General features: G+C 45.9%; 1 pseudogene across 1 annotated transcript; it reads left to right on the top strand.

Moving 5' to 3' along the window:
- Positions 1-1,334: 1,334 nt before the first annotated feature.
- On the top strand, positions 1,335-2,086 carry LOC308165304 (fibroblast growth factor 18-like; annotated as a pseudogene). Its single transcript has 2 exons — positions 1,335-1,683; positions 2,081-2,086. The product of its transcript is annotated as a fibroblast growth factor 18-like (transcript).
- Positions 2,087-10,525: the final 8,439 nt, after the last annotated feature.

The following is a 10,525-nucleotide window of genomic DNA, read 5'->3' as shown; positions in this document are numbered from 1 at the left end:
GGCTTTGTCACCAAATTAAAGCTCCCTGACCCTCATGCCCCCCTCCCCAAAGCTCTATTTTTTTTTTTTACCTAGCGTGACGAATGGACGGGTGAATTCATGTCTGTAGGCCTACGTTTAGGCCCATCATAGACCATTGTTTCTGTGTTGTGGTATTGGGCCAGAAACCAACAGCGCGTTTGCTGAGTAGCGCTTGAGTAGTTTTATGCGCACTAACGGACCAACATAATTAGATTTAGACTCTACCTTGCAAGAAGCTATAGTGCAGGACAGCCTATATTGCTGTTATGTGTATAGCCTATATATGTTACTGGATGAATCCAAGTCCAAATGTTCCCTTAACACCAAAGCTGTGTATGAGTCACAGACAGGCCTGGTGGTGGCAGAAGAAATACATGGCATTCTGGCTGAATTTAAGCTAAACAAAAAAGCTGTAGCCGCCACAGTAGACCAGTGGTTCTCAAAGTGTGGGGCGCGCCCCCGGAAGGGGGCGCAATAGCAATACTGGTGGGGCGCGAGAGACTGGGGAGGTCAACAATTAACACTCAGGTGAACTCTTTGACTTGTTCTAGTTGTAGCTTCATAATCTTCGTAATGGAGTCATTTCTGACAGGGACAGCGAAAACAAAAACGGAAAATGCGACAAACATGGTTAAAAAAAAAAACTGTTCGAAAGTATGACGAGGCTTACCTTGCAATGGGCTTCACCGTGAATGTGGTGGGAGGTGAGGAGAGACCATTGTGCGTGCTATGTCTCAGAACATTAGCAGCAGACAGCCTGAAGCCAAACAACTTAAAGGCACCTTGAGACAACACACCCCAATGATGCAAAGAAGCCACTGGCCTTCTTTAAAAGAAAACTTACAGAATACAGAAAGCAAGAAACTCATATGACAAAAGCGGCATCCGTAAGTACCAAAGCGCAAATAGCGTCATTCAAGGTTGCATACAGAATTGCGAAGTGCAAGAAACCGCACACCATAGCTGAGGAGCTCATACTCCCAGCTGCACTGGATATGGTGTCAACTTTGATTGATGAGACAACCGCTGCAAAATTGAAGACCATTCCCCTGTCCAACGACACCATTGCAAGACGCATAGGTGAGATGTCAGAGGACCTTGAGGAACAACTCGCAGAGAAACTACACAAACGTTTTGCATTGCAAGTTGATGAGGCTACGATGCCAACGGGAGTGTCCGCTGACTCTTTGACCCTCCACTCCGTCCAACGGATTATAAACACAGACAGAGAACACTCTCCGTACTGTCGGACCGCCTCTGGCCGAGCGAGGGGACTGACTCCAGGCAAAGTTCCATAGTGGAGGGGGGAAGCGATGTGGCCCCTTCTCCCCACGCTGGTTGTCTTATGTATCCAGATGTTGCTGGTGATGTGCAATCCGTTACAGCAGCAGGTGTTTGGCGTGGACGGGGTTAACTTCAGCGTGCACGTGGAGAACCAGACGCGTGTCCGGGACGCTATGAGCCGCCGGCACCACCGGGTCTACCAGCTCTACAGCCGCACCAGCGGGAAGCACGTCCAGGTGCTGGGCCGGCGGATCAGCGCCCGCGGGGAGGACGGAGAAAAATATGCTCGTAGTGGAGGCCGATACCTTTGGTAGCCAGGTGAGAATCCGAGGCAAGGAGACCAACTTCTACCTGTGCATGAACCGCCGCGGCAAGCTGGTGGGCGAGGCTACCTCCCCCCAAAACGCAATTTCCCCTTTTTTTTCGATTTTGAGATGAGTTGCTCTTTTGCCTCCTAAACATGTTTTCTTTCATATTAGTGACAATAAAACGTCGACAAAAACACATTTGGTTGTTTATTTTACTTGATTGTGGTGCATGCGTCCGTAAAATCCTCATAAATTCGCCAAAAGTTAGTACTTTACGCACAGCTTTACCGAAACGGCTGCTGTCTGAAATACGTCAAGCCTGGGTTTGTTTGTTTGTACAACGCCCCTTGTATCAGCAACCAATCACTAAAATAGATAGGTTGCATTCTTTGAAAATACGCGATTCTATTGGTTGATGCGAAAATTCTCGAATGTGATTGGTTCTCGTGTCCCATGTGACGCGGAAGGATTGACTCAGTCGATTTTACGCAGAAGGATAGACAAGAAGTTAGAAGTTACGCAGAAGTTAGACAAGGAAATATACGATAAGAAAACAAACATGATGAAAGTTTCATGTTTCAAATTCGGCAAAAAGAAGCAGATGCAGCTCCGCTTGGCCAGAGAGAAGAGAAAGAGGAAAGGTGACGTGGAGGAAAATGTTGATGCTATTCAAAGTGCTTCGAAGGTAAGTCCCTTTTGTTGCACAGAGATAAGAGAATTAATTTCGTTGTATCAGTACAATGACAATAAAGAGCATTCATTCATTCATTCATTCTAGCGCAAGCTGTCGCTGTCGCCGTCATCGAGCGCTTCTGAAGAGCACGCTGCCGCGGCTACACAAGGCTGGCTTTTGGCGCATGTTGGCCAACTAACTGGACTGATTGCCGACCTGCAATGCCCGGATTGCAGAGAGAAAGGTGCACTAAAGGTGGACATTGGTCAAGGGAACAAAGGATTCTCATCCAACCTTGTGTTGGGGTGCGGTGAGTGTGGGTACAACAGGAGCACGTTCTCTTCCCCTCGTCTCCAGTCCACGGCGTTTGACAAACGTCAGAATGGTGCTCCTCGCACATGAACTGGGAACGGGCTATGCAGCCCTAAAAAAAGTCAGCAAAGTGCTCGGGATACCTGGGATTGGACACAGTACCTACGTCAAGCACAACAAGATGGTGTCCGGTAAGAATTCTCTCTCTCAGGCTATTTTATAGTGTATTTTCTATGGCAACAAGTGGGAAGGGAATACTTCAGTATGTAATAAAACAGTGTGTGTGTGTTTGTGTGTGTCTGTGTGTGCGTGTACGCTTTCGTTTGTGTGTGTGTGTGTGTGTATGCTTTCGTTTGTGTGTGTTTGTGACAGTTTGTGTGTGTAGGCTAACAGTTACTGTAGGCAGAAGCCTCTGTGTGCGTGTGTGTGTGCGTGCGTGTGCGTGAGAGAGAGGCAGAGAGAGACAGTGATCAATACTGTTTTTCAGTGCAGTAATCAGTTGTTTAGATTACTATACTGTTTGTGTCTCATGATTGATATTCATACATAATGGCAATAAAATGCATCAGTCTCTTTGTTCTCATCTTTACTTTTTATCAATAAAACTTCAGATGAAGAGTTGGTGATTTGCTTAGTTTTTTATTTCAGCCGTAGAGACCAACAGAGGTCTTGAGAGCCTCTCCAACACCAGAGAGGTGGTGCGGCAGGCCTACGCCGACACCGACCCAGATGTGGCAGAGCTCCTGCAGGAGGATCCGGACGCTGTCATAGACATCTCTGTATCATTCGACGGAACCTGGCAGAAGAGGGGGTTTTCCTCACATTATGGCATCGGGGTCTGTATTGACATCCTCACCGGGCTAGTCATCGACTACGAGGTGCTGTCAACCTACTGCCACTCTTGTGTCCTCAAAGCCATTGCTGTCAAGGACAAAAAGGTCACAGAGGAGGACTACAAGACCTGGAAGGAGGAACACACCACGTCCTGCTCCCAAAACTTTGCTGGCTCCACCAAAGCAATGGAGCAGGAATCCGCCAAGCGCATGTGGGGCAGGTCAGTAAACCGCCACCAGCTGCGCTACACGCAGATGCTCGGCGATGGGGACAGTTCAGCGCTCCGGGAGGTGGTGTCCCTGGACCCCTACCCGGGGATTGTGGTTGAGAAGCTGGAGTGCATCAACCACGCGCACAAAAGAATGGGCACTGCTCTGCGGAAACTAACTAAAGAAGGCAAGTTGGGAGGGAAGGGGGTCGGCAAGTTAACCGCCAAGAAATGCAAGGCTTTGCAAATTTTTTACAGGGGAGCCATTCTGTCAAATCTGGGCAATGTAGACGTGATGAAGAGAGAAATATGGGCGGGCCTCCTCCACTCAATGTCGAGTGATGAACATCCTACGCACGCCAGGTGCAATGTGTCCTGGTGCTGGTTCAAGAAGGCGGAGGAGAATGGAGAGGAGCCCGACAGCCACAGCCAGCACCCTCAGAACTTTCTCTGCAAGGAGGTGGGGGAGAAGCTGCTGCCTGTCTACCACAGGATGACCAGCGATGCCCTTCTACAGAGGATGCAGCATGGAGGCACACAGAACACCAATGAGTGCCTCAACTCAGTAATCTGGGCGCGGTGTCCGAAGACAGTTTTTCAAGGCAAAGGCCGAATTGAGGCTGCTGCAGGGATGGCCGTTGCAACCTTTAATGAAGGTGCCCATGCCATGCTCGGTGTGATGGAAAAGTTGTGGCTGGAAAGCACAATGGTCACACTGGAGAACATGAGGGAGGTCGATCTGCTCCGGGTGAAGAAGGCAGAGGCAGTGACGAGCGCAGCGGCCAAGCGTAGGCGTAAGCACCTCAGCACAGCCCAAAAGCTAAAAAGGCACCAGCCGGAACTGAATGAAGGGCAGATGTATGGGGCTGGGATGGCTGAGTAGATGAGTGTGTGTGTGTGTGTGTGTGTGTGTGTGTGTGTGTGGCTGGCTGGCTGGCTGTAGTTCTGTGTGCTGATTACATGGTGGTGCCAGAGGTTTGTGAGAGAGGGAGACACTTTCTATTCCATAACAGCCACTATTTGTAGCCTGTGTGCATTTCTGTTCAGTTTATGTTATTCAGTTATCAGTCAGGTGTTTAGGATGTTTATTGCTAATGGTTTGATTAGGTTTTGTGTTTGTGAATAGCAGTTTCAAATAAAAATGTTTCATATTTCAGAATACAAAACTTTGAGTCTGTTTTTCCGAAAATGGGTTTTTATGTGTTTGTCCATATGAGTTGCCCATTTTCCTTGCACCAAAACAGACCAAACTTTCCACATTTCTTCCTATCCATATTCTGCTTCTTTACACACGAGAGTTTGATGATATATCATTCATAGCCCTGTTTATAGTACATTTTATACATTTAGACCCATGACATATAGTGACAGATTGCCGTACAGAACTGGAAAGAAGGGGGAAAAATAAGTAATAACGTAGAGATGTTTATTGTTTTCTAATTTTCAGCCATTGTCTTTGCCCTCTCCTCCAGGTCATAAACTTCTACATGAATCTGTTGGTGGAGCGCAGTAGACCCTAACCTGCCGACAGTTCACACCTTCAACACCTTCTTTTCCAAGCTGTGCAGTACCGGTTACTCGGCTGTCCGCCGCTGGACTAAGAAGATGGACATCCCTGTACATGCCCAACGCCAGACCTGCAAGTACTGCAGCAAGAAAGGGAACATTCTGAGGTCAAATGTGATCTGCAGGGTCTGCAAGGTCCACCTCTGCATGAACGCTGACCGTAACTGCTTTGTTGCTTACCATGAAGAATGAAGATGTGGCCTAATGCTATCTCATGTGTAACAAGTAATATGCTCCCAGTGTGGGAAATGTATATAATACATTTGGTTATTTGCTAAGCCAATGATAGCTGGGTCAGGTGACAAGGTTAGGGTCTGTGTGATATTTACCTGATGTAACATGTAATTTGTTATTTTGTAATATGCTCCCAGTGTGGGAAATGTATATAATACATTTGGTTATTTGCTAAGCCAATGATAGCTGGGTCAGGTGACAAGGTTAGGGTCTGTGTGTTATTTACCTGATGTATTTACCTGTTGTGGTTGCGAATAGTAACCATTGCACTCTGCTCTGAGGTGTTTGTATAAAGTGTATATGTGATACACTCATGTTCTAATGCTCTAAAATACATATTCCTTTCACCTTATGTGTTTTTCTTGTATTTCTTATATATACACTTCTTGGATTTTTTTTTACCACGAACGGGCAAGGAACCATATATGGTAACTTCGCTGACCTTGATTTTGAAGATGAAAAATATTTTTTTTTTTTTAAATTTCACTCAAGTAAAAATGTCTTCTTATGTCCTCCAATAACACTCTAGGGTTGAACGTATTTCAATGAGTGCCCTATAAAGGGTTAAGGAATTAGCAAACATAAATGTGGTTGCTATTACCTGTGATGGGTGGACGAGTGTGGCACAGGACCACTATTTAACGGTTACTGTGCACTACTCGATTCATGGCCACATTAAGCAGAAGGTGCTTAACACCAAAGCTGTGTATGAGTCACAGACAGGCCTGGTGGTGGCAGAAGAAATGGAATGGAATGGACTTTATTTGTCATTGCTACAGTACAGGTACCAAACAACGAAATTTAGGAGGGGTGGCTCCCCTGGCATTCTGGCTGAATTTAAGCTAAACAAAAAAGCTGTAGCCGCCACAGTAGACCAGTGGTTCTCAAAGTGTGGGGCGCGCCCCCGGGAGGGGGCGCAATAGCAATACTGGTGGGGCGCGAGAGACTGGGGAGGTCAACAATTAACACTCAGATGAACTCTTTGACTTGTTCTAGTTGTAGCTTCATAATCTTCGTAATGGAGTCATTTCTGACAGGGACAGCGAAAACAAAAACGGAAAATGCGACAAACATGGTTAAAAAAAAAACTGTTCGAAAGTATGACGAGGCTTACCTTGCAATGGGCTTCACCGTGAATGTGGTGGGAGGTGAGGAGAGACCATTGTGCGTGCTATGTCTCAGAACATTAGCAGCAGACAGCCTGAAGCCAAACAAGTTAAAAAGGCACCTTGAGACAACACACCCCAATGATGCAAAGAAGCCACTGGCCTTCTTTAAAAGAAAACTTAGAGTACAGAAAGCAAGAAACTCATATGACAAAAGCGGCATCCGTAAGTACCAAAGCGCAAATAGCGTCATTCAAGGTTGCATACAGAATTGCGAAGTGCAAGAAACCGCACACCATAGCTGAGGAGCTCATACTCCCAGCTGCACTGGATATGGTGTCAACTTTGATTGATGAGACAACCGCTGCAAAATTGAAGACCATTCCCCTGTCCAACGACACCATTGCAAGACGCATAGGTGAGATGTCAGAGGACCTTGAGGAACAACTCGCAGAGAAACTACACAAACGTTTTGCATTGCAAGTTGATGAGGCTACTGACAGTAATAAGGACTGCTTGTTTATTTCTTATGTCCGCTATGTAGATTCGGAGTCAATGAATGAAGACTTGCTGTTTTGCAAGCATGTGACAGGGAGAGCGACAGCTAATGAGCTATTTGGGATTCTTGACACTTACCTGACAGAACACGGACTGAAATGGGAGAACTGTGTGGGGTTTTGCTCAGATGGTGCGCAGACAATGGCCGGGAAAAGGAAGGGACTGCATGCGCTAATAAATCGCGTCGCACCAAACGCGCAATGGACACACTGTGTCATTCACAGAGAGGCGCTCGCATCCAGGCAGCTTAGCCCTGAGCTAAATGAGGTTTTGACCGAAGTGATCAGTGTTGTAAATTTCATCAAAACCCGCCCGCTGAAAGCACGTCTGTTCTCTGCACTGTGTGAGGAAATGGGAGCTGAACACTCTGCTTTGCTGTTTCACAGTGGAGCAAGGTGGCTCTCCCGAGGGAAAGTGTTGTCCCGAGTCTTTGAGCTCAGAGAGGAGATTCGGGTGTTTATGGAGGAGGTGGGAATGCACGAATCTGCAAGCAAGTTCAGTAATTTAGAATTCCTGATGAAACTGGCCTATCTCAGTGATGTGTTTGGAAAGCTCAACGAGCTGAATCTTCAGCTTCAAGGAAAAGACAAACACCTACCCCACCTGGCAGATAAGGTCAGCGCATTCACCAGAAAGCTGGAGGTGTGGGGCAGGCGCCTTGATGAAGGAAATACTGATCCTTTTCAGAACCTGACCACGTTTGTAGAAAGCAGTGATTGTGATGCCACCACAGTGATCCCCTGCCTGAAGCAACACATCTCTTCCCTGGGAGCATTGTTCCAGAAATACTTCCCACACAACACTGCTGAGTATGACTGGGTGGTGGATCCATTCAATGCAGCAGGTTGGTAGGCAATTTTGATGACTAAATATAACTGAATATTTTGTGCTGTAGGCCTATATTTTATTAATGTTGTATGTATGTTACTAACTAACTACCTGGAATGGATTGTTGTAAAATTGAATCATTTAATATGAAATTAATTACAAATAAGGTATCTCCATCCGTAGCACCTGCTGATTTCAGCTCTGCTGAAGAGGACCAACTCATCGAGCTGACCTCTGAGTCCACCCTGAGGCTGAGGTTCAATGGTCAGACACTGAGTGAATTCTGGCTTGGTGTGGAGAAGGAGTATCCACTCATAGGGCTGTCGGCATCCTTCTTCCCTTCGCCACATCCTATCTCTGTGAGGCTGGCTTTTCAGCTGTTGCTTCACTGAAAACAAAGTACAGATCTAGGCTCAACATTGAGCAGGACTTGAGAGTGGCAGTGTCAGGCCTGCTACCCCGTTTTGAAAAGATCTGCAGTGCCAAACAGGCTCATTGCAGCCACTAATGCTGTAATGTTATGATGTTCTTGATTGTTAGTGTTCATTTTCTTGAGAATTGTAATTGAAAAATATTGTTATTGTGTTGATTTATTATATTGTGTTATTTGTATTTTTAGGTTTTTTGTTGGGAGACAGTGTTATGTGGTTCAGTTCAATAAATGTAAAATTGCCCCATGTTGTGACAGTTTTTTGGGGGTGAGGTGGGGCTCACACATTTTTTGTCCTCCCAAGGGGGGCTTGACATAAAAAGTTTGAGAACCACTGCAGTAGACAATGCCAGCAACATGGATGTTGCATTGAAAAATCTGCCCTTATTAAAAGTGGGGTGCTTCGCCCATACCATAAACCTTGCAGCCCAGAAGGTTTACTCCATCAGTGCAGTTACACGGTGGTGTGCCAGACTGCGCACAGTTGTGGTGTGGCTGAAGCGGTCCACCCTGTCCAAACCTGTCCTGCGGGAGAAGCAGCGACTTCTGAGTAAGTAGCGCCTATAAATCTCAAAAGGTTATGTTTGTTTCAAACATCTTCAGCAATGTAGATTGTAATTCAAAATGTGTTTCAGACCTGCCAGAACACAACATGATTCTGGATGTCAGAACACGGTGGAACTCCCTGTTCCTGATGGTAGAGCGGTTTCTGGAGCAGTACCCAGCCATCCAGGCAGCTTCACTGGACCAGCGACTCAGAAAGCCAATGGAGAAAGACAGGTGATGGACAAGATGGGTGTATTTTACTTAAGCACACTTTATGAGCTAGCAATAACATTTCACTGCACATTATACCTGTGTGATGGAGTATGGAGAAGTGGACCTTGAAAAGATCAGTTGTTAAACAACTTTGTTGATATTTTTTATTCTTTATTTTATCTTCTTTTTTCACCCAGGCTGGAAAGGCTCACAGACAATGACTTCCAGAAAGCAGAGGAGTTTGTGAACGTCATGAAGTTGCTGTACACCTCAACCCTCTGCGTAACCAGTGAGAGGTCCCCCACATGTGGCGAAATTCTCCCCATCCTGAACAAGCTGGAGAAGCATTTCAGGGTGATTGAAGGAGACGACACTCAGTTCACCCGTGCTGTGAAAGAGGCGGTCTGGGGAGATCTGAAAAAGCGATACCAGATATTTTCCATTTCCAAGCATAGCCTATGCTTACAAGAGGGCAAACCACATCATTTCACTGTTAGACACTAAACAGTTTGTCATGTTCATTTACAGAATCCAGATATTCAGAACTTTCTCCAGGAGGCCACTTCGATGGACCCTCGCTTCAAAGGCAGATTTAAATATGATGATGCCTGGGAGAGGTTGAAGAAAGCAGCAGTTGCCAGTGCCAGTGCAACAGAACAGGTATTTTATCCTCATCCTTGTTTACTATGTGTCCTATAATACCGTTTCTATGATGAAGTATTGCTATTTATGTGCAAAATTGTGCCTACAGCTTCCAATGGCGGGCACAGGGCCAGGGGAAGAAGATTCAGATGAGGACAAGGCAGAGGAACATGTAAGTTCATAAATAATCATGGAATACCTCAAATGAACGAATGCAATTTTTTAAGTATGTTTGTCTAAACACTACTTTTATGTATTTTTCAGCACAAGAAGCGTGCCAAAAAGTCAGCCCTAGAGGAGCTGTTTGAGGATGGGGACCTAGAGCTTCTTCAGGAAACAGGGACCAGTAATAGTGCCCTCCCCATCACTGAAGTGGTCCAGAAAGAAATTGAATTGTACACAAGTTTGTCTTCAATCGCATCAGGTCAAGACCCTGTAGTCTGGTGGTGGGGTAAGCGGGACAGCCTCCCCATACTGTCTAAGCTTTCAGATAAATACATGTGCGTACAAGCCTCATCCACACCATCTGAGAGGGTTTTCTCATGTGCAGGTCATGCAATTAGTCAAGAGAGGTGTCGTATTTTGCCAGAGAAGGCAAATATGCTAATCTTTTTGCAAAAGAATTGCTGAGGTGGGAGTTTTATTTTTATTTATTTTTATTTGAGTGTGTGGTGGGTTAACATAATTCACCCCCGGAACTATGGGTTGGGTATTATTGTTTCCGCACGGAGGGTTAAGTGCGTGGTACTCGAGTTGTTACAA

Source organism: Nansenia antarctica (genome assembly GCF_963989245.1).
Source record: "Nansenia antarctica genome assembly, chromosome: 9".
Classification (NCBI taxonomy): domain Eukaryota; kingdom Metazoa; phylum Chordata; class Actinopteri; order Argentiniformes; family Microstomatidae; genus Nansenia; species Nansenia antarctica.
The sequence above is the reverse complement of the archived record's forward strand: the minus strand, read 5'-3'. Positions and strand labels throughout refer to the sequence as shown.